This window comes from Cherax quadricarinatus, chromosome 23 (genome assembly GCF_038502225.1).
Source record: "Cherax quadricarinatus isolate ZL_2023a chromosome 23, ASM3850222v1, whole genome shotgun sequence".
In the NCBI taxonomy this organism is placed as follows: domain Eukaryota; kingdom Metazoa; phylum Arthropoda; class Malacostraca; order Decapoda; family Parastacidae; genus Cherax; species Cherax quadricarinatus.
Genome location: NC_091314.1, coordinates 3,152,261 through 3,164,893, shown reverse-complemented (window position 1 = coordinate 3,164,893; position 12,633 = coordinate 3,152,261). Strand labels below are relative to the sequence as shown.

General features: G+C 44.8%; 2 protein-coding genes across 6 annotated transcripts in view; one reads left to right on the top strand and one right to left on the bottom strand.

Annotated features, from left to right (window-relative positions):
* LOC128685824 (G-protein coupled receptor moody-like) overlaps nucleotides 1-12,633 on the top strand; it is a 377,281-nt gene that overhangs the window by 269,948 nt on the left and 94,700 nt on the right. The window lies entirely within an intron of this gene.
* Nucleotides 1-12,633, bottom strand: part of LOC128685825 (putative adhesion G protein-coupled receptor E4P) — a 100,014-nt gene that overhangs the window by 15,212 nt on the left and 72,169 nt on the right. The window contains exon 1 of one of the 2 annotated variants that reach the window (XM_053772511.2): nucleotides 2,143-2,371. The exons of the other annotated variant lie outside the window; for it this stretch is intronic. The gene's annotated coding sequence lies outside the window, so the exon portion shown is untranslated. Of the gene's footprint in view, nucleotides 1-2,142; nucleotides 2,372-12,633 lie in introns of those variants that run through there. 2 annotated transcript variants of the gene reach the window in all.

Here is a 12,633-nt window from a genome sequence, read left to right as displayed (position 1 = left end):
TTATTTAAAAAAATCCTCCAAGGCAATGTCCTGACACGAGTCTTGATCTTTTGTCGACCCAAAATAGAAATAATTCGGCTTGATAATTGGTTATACGAGGGACATACGTGTACGGGACACGCCAGGTCATCAGTTCAGCTTATCGCTAGTCACACAAGCGGTACCTGGACTCGTAAAATCTGAGCTTATCCGTTAAAAGCGGCTGGCCTTTTAGGTGAACATAAATATATTAAAATGACATATATGGAATTTCTCTCCTGATAAGTCTGAATAATTAAATTTATTATTTTTAAAATTTCCCTGAATACTTGAATATTTTTATCTTATTATAACAAGCCGTGGCCCCTCCCAATTATGGCCAGCTGTGGCCTCTTCCAATTATAGCCAGCCATGGCCTCATCAATGGCCATGGTAACTAGTTTGAAAAAAAAAATGATGACTGGGTATTAGGCTGTCTGTTACTGCGCAGCACCTCTATGGTCCACTTAATATTTGTATTTATAACTCATAATTGTAACCAGGTGTGGACGTATCAGTGGCTCATTACTTTGTAGTTTGTTCATGACTGTAACCATGTATAGGAGTGAGGCTGATTCATTACCTCTGTAACTTGCCATGATTGTGACCAGATCTACCTGGAGTTCATTACCTTTGTAACTTGCCATGCTTGTGACCAGATCTATCTGGAGTTCATTACCTTTGTAACTAGTTCAGCTATCATAACTTTGGGGTCCAGTCCCTGGACCCATTATGTACCTTTGTAATCTTTTGACTACCGCCCACAGGATGGGTATGGGTGCATAATAAACATATTAAACTAAACTAACCTCTGGAGCGTTGTTCTACCAAGTATCGGCCCTAAAAGAAATTTTCTTTGCTACTTGGTGGAGCAATCTGGTGGTGACCGCTAGGCTGCCCAGCGTGAAAAAATTATATTAGGTGATGACAAGTTGATGAGTAGAACACAAGTTGCACTTTTATACATTTATTGATGTAACTAAAGCTTTATCAGTGATGCTTGTAATATTGAAGGCAGTAGAAGCTGAAAGATAATTCTCCGGTGGCCGGTCTCTAAATTTTGAAATTATTATAATCATGGGGGAGCGCTAAACCCGTAGGATTATACAACGCCTATGGGGGGAGGGGTTGGAAGGTATTCAGGGTCAATTCAGGGAACTGGAAAACAGATCGAATTCCCGAGATCAAGAGCCCCTCACCAGCGTCAAGGAACCTCCCTTGAGGGGCTGAGTCCTGAAAGATGATGTACATACGTCGTAGTCGTACGAGATTTACTACACATTGTGTGTAGATTCAAGTCTTGAGACTCTAGACATAATGTTTAAAACACTACGATGTACTCTCAGCCTCTTTATGTTAAATCACTAAAATCAGTCTAGTAACTTAATGGTTTCGATTTATTTTTTTGGGGCAGTATGTGGGTGAGGTTTGATTGGGATATAACCGGTTTTTGTGAACTGATTGGAGGGGAGGAGAGGTATACTTCGCCATTGTGGAGAGCTGATGAGGTCAAGCCAGTCTTTGGATACATGGCCGGTCATTTTTCAGGGGGTTGATAAGGATTTGGTTGATATTATTCTTTCAGCCTCGTTAAAATATTTTATCTATTTTCATAATCCACAAGAATAAATATTCAGACTAGCTTCAGATCTTTAACTCTGAAATCTAACCGAATTAGGAACTTTGGCCCAAATCTTGACTATTCCTTTTACTTGCACTGACAGAGGTTGGACTAAAGATTATAATACCGAAAGTAAAAAGACTGCACAAAATGTGAATACCATAAGAGCAAGACTCCAAAGAGAAGGTTGCTGAGACTGCAAACACCATGTTAGTGTTCCATGACAGCTTGACCATGGGTCTTCCACTTGACCTGCGAGGTTATCCCAGGTTCTCTACACATATGCTGCTATGTATGATAATCTATGTAACTGTATTTGTGTACACCTGAATAAACTTACTTTCCCTGGTCAACTGCTATCGTAAAACAATCTTTCCAGCTCTAGGTCCCGAGTCCCTCAGCATTCTCACAATATTTTCCCTTCGACATTGCCCATGTTCCAGTCATACCTGAAAATGCTGTTTCAGTCCCAGTTATGGCAGACGAGGACCTTAATTACTCACCCCTTGTCCTCCCAGAGGTGCGGGAAATCTACATACTCGAGATATAACCGCTACTTCGTCTTGTGGTGAAGATGCTCTGGCTAACACTGGTACCTTCTTCACGTTCTGATGCCCACGAAGCTAAATTCCGACCACAGTCTCCACTGACAACAGATGTTCTTTGCACTATACTGGGGGAGATTTCGTGAAGCAGATAGACGTTAGAGGTGCAGAGTGGCAGTGCTTGCGTGTTGAAGTGATGTGTGGTTAAAAGAACCTATTGACCGAGCTTCGGTGTTTGTTGTCTCGTTAAGTGGCAACTGGGTACCATGGACACTTTTCGACCAATCACGACACGCTTCGTTTTCTCTAACGAAGATGGAAACGCTATTTTTTTTTTTTATCTTCTAAGGTGTTTATTTACAACCAGCAAAAGTCTTGCAACTAAGTCCAGATTTAGAATAAAATAAATAATGCACTGATCTATTCTTGAGATATTTTTAAATATTTAATATTTAACGAAACCAAAATACAGTGAAAGAAATGAACCTTTTTAAAAAAAAGACTCGATCGAGTTTAAACTTCAGAAAATGTCAATAAACGCTACCAGCATTACTAAGCTTCATTTTATCCATTTTTATGCCTATTTCCCTAGATATTTTTGACAATTCTAGCTCCTGCTTCTAGTTTTTTGAGCCAGTTTTTTTTATAAACAAGAGCAAGGCGGCCATTTAAGCTTAGATTCTATAGAGAGCATCTAAGCGTGCCGTCATATTTTAAGTCCCATATTAAGTGTTTGTTCCTCATAAAATGGCAACAAAAACACACGCGTGGCAATTTTTGGAAGGAAAAAAGAAATATATGTGCACCTAAGTTTGTGAAAGAAATGTGATTACAAAGGTCAAAAGATGTTTCTAATACCAGGCAGTGTGGTGGTGGTGGTGGTAGCGGTGGTGGTTGCTGTGGTTGTATCGATGCGTGTGGCGTGTTTGCTAGTGGTGATGGGCCGTTGCCAGGGTCCTCAACTCAAAACAAATGGGAGTCGTCACTGGCATCTCTGTTGCCACCCCGTCAAGATCACCACCACGGGTGGTGATGGTGCCCATCACCACCCGTCACCCCGTCAACGTCACTACGAAGCCCTCAACATCACCATCACTCCCTATACATCACCACGCCTTCAAACAGTACTACCTCCCCTCAAAGTACTACCAAGCCCTCAACATCAACTGTATTTGTGTCTTCTTTTTCATCAACGTCACCACTACCACCATCACCACCCTCTTAATTAACATCACCACCACCACCACCACCCCTTCAACATAAAAACTACCAGTCTCTCAACATTATTTCCCTCCCCTCACCACACCAACACTGCCACCCCTTCAATATTACCACCCCAAGCTCAACCAACGCATCTTCAATAACGCCACCACACACACACACACACCACCATACTTTCAATATCACAACCACAAATACCACCCCAACACCACTTGAGCATCACCATCACAATCGCCACTCTGAATATTAACACTTCTTTGATATTCCCACAGCAAGCATCACCACCAGCATCACGCCTTCAATAACACCACCACAAGCACCACGTTTAACACAATGACCTCTTTCTCGTTTCCCACGCCAGCACCATCAATCCTGCTTCCTCTCTGGTGGCTAACGCTCTCGCTTCACACGGCGAGGACCTGGGTTCGATTCCCAGCCAGAGTAGAAACATTGGACGTGTTTCTTTCCACCTGTTGTCTATGTTCCCCATTAGTGAAATGGGTACCTGGGTGTTAGTCGACTGGTGTGGGTTGCATCCTGGGACACTGACCTAATTTGCCCGAAATGCTCAGCATAACAAGGGAGTTTCTATATAGTAGTATGTCATTGTTGTCAGCTAGGACTGTATACCTTGTACATGTACTTGTAGTAAATAAAGATATTATTATTATTATTATTATTATTATTATTATTATTACCACGCCAATTCCACCATTAACACCAATGGTCCCTCCGGCACACAATGCCAACACTACTACTAACACCCCTGGGCTTTACGAAATCACTAACACCACCAACAACACTAGTCCCTCCACCACCACCACCACTGGTCCCACCACCACACCACTTGCCCTCTCCTATAAGGAACAAGGATTTTATTTCTCTGCATAGTTTACAATGTATATTTACAATTTTGATTTACTAAGTACAAAGAAAGCCACTATCATGCCGGGACTTCCTCCATCTCTTATGCTTTTAACTTTCTGAGACTTTCATGTCGGTGGCTGTCTGAAGACTGGTAATACAACACAAGCGGAAGACTACCTTCTGGTGTTTGGGTGCGGGTGATGCGCAGCAGCGGAACACTCGCATAGATCTACTCAGAAGGTACACGCATCACTAGACGATCCTTTAGTATATAATGGAAGCAAGTCTTAAAAACGGGGCTATGTTGCTGATAACCTCAGCAGCTGAAGCACCTTAAGCAAGGTAGTCACAATACCGTTGATGGAACAATTCGCTCCCCCCAAAAAACGCGTTTAGATTCACCAAAACACAGCTTCTTTAAGTTCGGAAATCGCGCCTTATATGCCGGAAAATACGGTATACACACCGAGAGACATTCATCTCTGAGTATATATCCGGTGTGCACTTGGATTAAGGTTACTTCAACCTTAATACAGGTTTAAAGAATACTACGTGTGGTTACGTAATGAGACATACTTCCGTACAAATGTACATGCACTTTTGCTCTCAGTACATACACATCAAGACTGATATACTCAACATACACGTATACAACGTGTGTGACCTATTGTGGTCAAGTTGATTGGCTGGATCTAAGGCCCATCAGCTACGTGAGGGTCACTAAGGCTGCTTGTAGCTCCAGCCAAGAATAATTTAATCCATAAAACAGGCATTAAATTCAAGTGTATATACTTGCTTACAAGCTCAGTAAATTTTTATCCAATTTTACACTTAACGTGGATTAATCTGGAGAATAACAGATGCATGCACAACGGAAATATAACAGATAAATACTATTTGTAAAATTCGTTTGAGTTATACCTTAAACGTTTGTTTCACTATCAAAGAAAACGTAAAGGTAATTTTTATGAGTAACTATGATAAATATTTCCAAACACTTTAAAAGGCTTTGAAATTTTTTAGAATTATAAGTAAGGTTGTTTAGATGAATTCACAGGGAATCAATAAGCTCTTTGAGCTTATTGATTCCCTCTCCGATCGAGAGCCTCACACAGCATTAAAGAGCCCCCCTTAGCAGGGCCTCACAGGTGGCAATGCTTTCAGTATTAAGATATTAAAAGGACATCAATGGAAATAAGTAACAGCTTGGCAAGGCTCCTGGAGAGCGAAACGTTGCCACAATAAAATGTCCAATTAGCTGCGTCCGTTTACCCAACATATTATCAGTAATTCTACCAACATTATTAACAAATAATCACTTGGTCCTGTTTCCTGACAAACAATACCTACCTGAATAACCTCCTTGTACTGGTATACATAAGTACAATTATCATACCTAGTAACATTTGCAAAATAATCACAGGAAGAGTTGAATTATAACTCTAGGCCTTTGAAGCAGCAATCAACACAGCATGAAGAGCTTGTAATGTTACAGAAATCAGTACGAAGTCCAGGTAGATTCGTTCGGAGGAACGACTCTCTCTCCAGGATAATTAAACCGTGCCCCCTGGCCTGGTGGATAAAGCTCCCCCTTCACACAGCGAGTGTCTGGGTTCGATTCCCAGAGAGGGTAGAAACATTGGGCGTGTTTCTTTACACCAGTTGTCTATGTTCCCCATCAGTAAAAATGGGTACCTGGGTGTTAGTCGACCTAATTTGCCAGAAATGCTCTGCATAACAAGCAGCTTTCTATATACCAGGAGGCCAGGTCATGGATCAGGCCGCGGAGACGATGATCCCTGGAATGTCCTCCAGGTAGACTCCCCTTGTGGGTATTTTTTGCACTATATCACTCGTTCGCGATTATCACACACTAACATATGTGTAAATTACCTACTAGGATAACCCCAGAAAAGTCAGGTCTTAAAGCAAAATAACGGTACGGGAGGAAACATTAGGACACCTGCTGTCTATGTTCATCTAGTAGTAAAATAGGTACCTGGGTGCTAGTGGACTGGTATGGGTCGCATATTGGGGACAAAACTGACCTAATTTACCCGAAATCCTCTGAATAACAAGGGACTTTCTAAATAGTCGTAGGTCACTGATGTCAGCTATGGTCTGTATACGTTGTACATGTACTCGTAGAAATAATAATAATAATAATAATAATAATGATGATAATAGTAATATTATTATTATTATTATTATTATTATTATTATTATTATACACTCTGAGTATATTTAGTTCCCACTTGAGAGAGTAAAGTGTCGTTAATGTGACGTACGGGTTTGTTCTGCACGAGCATGCAACAGCATTACCAGAAGCGCTGTAACAAACAGCAACACACCCAGAAACAGTCTCTAAAACAGCAGCAGCACCAGGCAACAGAAGCAGCACCAGGCAACAGCAGCAGTACCATGCAACAGTAGCAGCACCAGGCAACAGAAGCAGCACCAGGCAACAGAAGCAGCACCAGGCAACAGTAGCAGCACCAGGCAACAGTAGCAGCACCAGGCAACAGTAGCAGTACCATGCAACAGTAGCAGCACCAGGCAACAGTAGCAGCACCAGGCAACAGCAGCAGTACCATGCAACAGAAGCAGCACCAGGCAACAGCAGCAGCACCAGGCAACAGAAGCAGCACCAGGCAACAGAAGCAGCACCAGGCAACAGCAGCAGTACCAGGCAACAGTAGCAGCACCAGGCAACAGTAGCAGCACCAGGCAACAGTAGCAGCACCAGGCAACAGTAGCAGCACCAGGCAACAGTAGCAGCACCAGGCAACAGTAGCAGCACCAGGCAACAGTAGCAGCACCAGGCAACAGCAGGAGCAGCTTCACGATGACGGAACGTCATTGCGATCACGATGCAGATCTATCATAATCAACATGCAAAAAAACAACTCTATCCAGTTTTCTATTTAATTTAATACCTGTAAATTCATCAGTAACAATGAATCTGAACTCCAGTGAAACTCACTACTGACTCACTCACTGACTCACTGACTCACTGACTCACTCACTGACTCACTCACTGACTCACTCACTCACTGACTCACTCACTCACTGACTCACTCACTCACTGACTCACCCACTCACTGACTCACTCACTCTCGAAACTGACAGACAAATTTCCTTTTTGTAACCCTGTAATTAATTTTCACCGCGGAACGTTTAATAAAAGCGAGATCTCCACGTATATTACACTCGGGGATCATAGACTGGCTGCTTTTCCCCACTGCCTAGTCCAATTTCGTAGCAGGTTGAGTTCCAGCTCCTGATTCAGTCCCCCTTTCCTTCCCCTTCCGCCTGTACGATACACAGTTACCACACATAATTAAAGACGGCACATGTGTTTAGAGCATTGACCTTGGAACTATTGTTTGACGTGGTTGGATCTGCATAGAGTGCCGTTGACGTGGTTGGATCTTGAGAGCCTGCCGTTGACGTGGTTGGATCTGGAGAGCCTGCCGTTGACGTGGTTGGATCTGGAGAGCCTGTCGTTGACGTGGTTGGATCTGGAGAGCCTGCCGTTGACGTGGTTGGATCTGGAGAGCCTGCCGTTGACTTGGTTGAATCTGGAGAGCCTGCCGTTGACGTGGTTGGATCTGGATAGCCTGCCGTTGACGTGGTTGGATCTGGATAGCCTACCGTTGACGTGGTTGGATCTGGAGAGCCTGCCGTTGACGTGGTTGGATCTGGATAGCCTGCCGTTGACGTGGTTGGATCTGGATAGAGTGCCGTTGACGTGGTTGGATCTGGATAGAATGCCGTTAACGTGGATGGATTTGGAGAGCCTGCCTTTAACGTGGTTGGATCTGGGTAGCCTACCGTTGACGAGGTTGGATCTGGATAGAGTGCCGTTGACGTGGTTGGATCTGGAGAGCCTGCCGTTGACGTGGTTGGATCTGGATAGCCTACCGTTGACGTGGTTGGATCTGGACAGTCTGCCGTTGACGTGGTTGGATATGGAGAGCCTGCCGTTGACGTGGATGGATCTGGAGAGCCTGCCGTTGACGTGGTTGGATCTGGATAGCCTTCCGTTGACGTGGTTGGATCTGGATAGCCTGCCGTTGACGTGGTTGGATCTGGATAGAGTGCCGTTGACGTGGTTGGATCTGGATAGCCTGCCGTTGACGTGGTTGGATCTGGATAGCCTGCCGTTGACGTGGTTGGATCTGGATAGAATGCCGTTGACGTGGTTGGATCTGGATAGCCTGCCGTTGACGTGGTTGGATCTGGATAGCCTGCCGCCGACATAGTTGGATCTGGATAGCCTGCCGTTGACGTGGTTGGATCTGGATAGCCTGCCGTTGACGTGGTTGGATCTGGAGAGCCTGCCGTTGACGTGGTTGGATCTGGATAGCCTACCGTTGACGTGGTTGGATCTGGACAGTCTACCGTTGACGTGGTTGGATAAGGAGAGCCTGCCGTTGACGTGGTTGGATCTGGATAGCCTGCCGTTGACGTGGTTGGATCTGGATAGCCTGCCGTTGACGTGGTTGGATCTGGATAGAGTGCCGTTGACGTGGTTGGATCTGGAGAGCCTGCCGTTGACGTGGTTGGATCTGGATAGCCTACCGTTGACGTGGTTGGATCTGGACAGTCTGCCGTTGACGTGGTTGGAAATGGAGAGCCTGCCGTTGACGTGGTTGGATCTGGAGAGCCTGCCGTTTACGTGGGTGGATCTGGATAGCCTGCCGTTGACGTGGTTGGATCTGGATAGAGTGCCGTTGACGTGGTTGGATCTGGATAGCCTACCGTTGACGTGGTTGGATCTGGATAGCCTGCCGTTTACGTGGTTGGATCTGGATAGCCTGCCGTTGACGTGGTTGGATCTGGATAGAGTGCCGTTGACGTGGTTGGATCTGGATAGCCTGCCGTTGACGTGGTTGGATCTGGATAGCCTGCCGTTGACGTGGTTGGATCTGGATAGAATGCCGTTGACGTGGTTGGATCTGGATAGCCTGCCGTTGACGTGGTTGGATCTGGATAGCCTGCCGCCGACGTGGTTGGATCTGGATAGCCTGCCGTTGATGCGGTTGGATCTGGATAGCCTGCCGCCGACGTGGTTGGATCTGGATAGCCTGCCGCCGACGTGGTTGGATCTGGATAGCCTGGCGCCGACGTGGTTGGATCTGGATAGCCTGCCGTTGACGTGGTTGGATCTGGATAGCCTTCCGTTGACGTGGTTGGATCTGGATAGCCTGCCGCCGACATGGTTGGGTCTGGATAGCCTGCCGTTGACGTGGTTGGATCTGGAAAGCCTGCCGTTGACGTGGTTGGATCTGGATAGCCTGCCGTCGACGTGGTTGGATCTGGATAGCCTGCCGTTGACGTGGTTGGATCTGGATAGCCTGCCGTCGACGTGGTTGGATCTGAATAGCCTGCCGCCGACGTGGTTGGATCTGGATAGCCTGGCGCCGACGTGGTTGGATCTGGATAGCCTGCCGTTGACGTGGTTGGATCTGGATAGCCTTCCGTTGACGTGGTTGGATCTGGATAGCCTGCCGCCGACATGGTTGGATCTGGATAGCCTGCTGCCGACATGGTTGGATCTGGATAGCCTGCCGTTGACGTGGTTGGATCTGGAAAGCCTGCCGTTGACGTGGTTGGATCTGGATAGCATGCCGTCGACGTGGTTGGATCTGGATAGCCTGCCGTTGACGTGGTTGGATCTGGATAGCCTGCCGTTGACGTGGTTGGATCTGGATAGCCTGCCGTTGACGTGGTTGGATCTGGATAGCCTGTCGTTGACGTGGTTGGATCTGGATAGCCTGCCGTCGACGTGGTTGGATCTGGATAGCCTGCCGTCGACGTGGTTGGATCTGGATAGCCTGCCGTCGACGTGGTTGGATCTGGATAGCCTGCCGTCGACGTGGTTGGATCTGGATAGCCTGCCGTCGACGTGGTTGGATCTGGATAGCCTGCCGCCTACACCAGATAAAGTACTTTTCAGCTCAAGGTTTCATCGGGGCAACGTTTCGACCAATTTAAACCCTTGGAAATGATCGAAATGTAACACAAGCCTAAACAGGACGAAACATTGCACAGTAAAATCCATTTAAGACTCTTCTAACCAAAAAAAGAAAAAAGCACTCGTCCGGGACTAAATAATCAATACTCAATATTTAGCATTAACAATAATTCTCCCAATTAATAAATAACAAAAAGGCACAATACCGTGACTGGAACGATACACAAATAACCCGCACATAAAAGAGAGAAGCTTACGACGACGTTTCGGTCCGACTTGGACCGAAATCGTAATGACACGATTGCAAACAAACCATACCCCGGCCGGGATTGAACCCGCGGTCATAGAGTCTCAAAACTCCAGCCCGTCGCGTTAGCCACTAGACCAGCTAGCCACAATAAGGTTCGTCCAACTAGGTATATTTCTACACCATAGGAAGGTTAGCACAGGCACCTCTGTGACCACAAATGGAGATTCGTCTGTAAAAACTTGCATTTGTGGTCACAGAGGTGCCTGTGCTAACCTTCCTATGGTGTAGAAATATACCTAGTTGGATGAATCTTATTGTGGCTAGCTGGTCTAGTGGCTAACGCGACGGGCTGGAGTTTTGAGACTCTCTGACCGCGGGTTCAATCCCGGCCGGGGTATGGTTTATTCTCCCAATTACTTAAATCTTAAAACTTCAAGACAACATAGAGCAAATTGATCATCTTGTAAATTATTTATCGTGATTTTTACCGCTGACCCTTCCATTGTTTGTTCAGTTGAGGTTAATTTTAAGCCTACCCATAATGCTCTGCATACAAGGGGCTTTTGGCATGTATACCCAACTACTATACAACTTACATATTGAGGATCGTGGTTCGATCCCGGGTACGACGTGTTTCCTTAAGACACCTGCTGTCCATCTTCACCTAGCAGTAAAATAGGTACCTGGGTGTTAGTTGGCTGGTGTGGGTCGCATCCTGAGGACAAAAATTGACCTAATTTGCCCGAAATGCTCTGGATAACCAGGGGGCTTTTTATACAGTAGTACATCATTGACGTCAGCTAGGCCCGTATACCTTGGGGTATGTATACCTGAGGGGCTCCAGTGTGGACTTTAGTCCACATTGCTTAAAATTTTTGTGTCTATTGTATGAGAAGGGGCTGCGAAGGGGCCCCCATAACAGTTCAAGCTTCATGGCCCCAAAAATATAAGTCCCCCCTCTGTCTATAACTCTAGGTGTTCAGTTTTCTTGTATAATTCCTAGGGTGAAATGAAGTCTTTTCGCTCACCTTGTGAATATCGTCTATGTCCAGACTATATCTCCTCTGAGCCTCCCTTCTCCCAGAGTCGTGAGGTGTAGTCAAGCTTTCATGGTTTTTATTTCGCGGAGCAGGTGTGAGGGGTGGGCGTGGGTGTGGGCGGGTGTGAAGTGCATAGGAGCATGTCTCCCATCTCGTGCGGTTCAATCGAATACTGTGCGCCCATGCACGACTGTTCCTGCGTTATAACACGTGAAATAGCATCTCCACACACACAATGTGCGTGTGTGTGTGTGTGTATATATATATATATATATATATATATATATATATATATATATATATATATATATATATATATATATATATATATATATATATATATATATATATGTATATGTATGTCACACCTGTTTCAAGTTTTCGTATTCACAATTGCTTTTTAAGACTAAGGAAATTGATTATATTTGTCATTAATAATAATAATAATAATAATAATAATAATTTTATTTACTACATGCACAAGGTATACAGACCATAGCTGACATCAGTGACATACTGCTATATAGAAAGCCCCTTGTTATGCTGAGCATTTCCCGCAAATTAGGTCAGTTTTGTCCCAGGATGCGACCCACACCAGTCCACTAACACCCAGGTACCCATTTTAGTGATGGGTGAACATAGACAACAGGTGTAAAGAAACACGCCCAATGTTTCTACCCTGGCTGAGAATCGAACCCAGACCCTCGCCGTGTGAAGCGAGAGCTTTAGCCACCAGGTTATTACAGAATTATGTATGTTAATTATAACATTTATTTTTCTATTATTTTATTTAATGTGAGGAAATCTTCAATGTTATAAATATAAACACTTAAGATGGTCATTAAGATAGTATTATTTTAGAATTTATATAAACATGAATGAAAACATCAGTGAAAACATCAGTGAAAACATCAGTGAAAACATCAACGAAAACATCAACGAAAATATCAGTGAAAACAGTAAATTGAATATAATATTGGTATACTACTAGGCTTCTTCAGTCGAGTGTAGAGGCAGCAGAAGCAGTAGAAATGTAGAGACGATCGACACCATGCCCAGCCCTTCTATGGCAGGGTAGGTGCCTGAGCCCG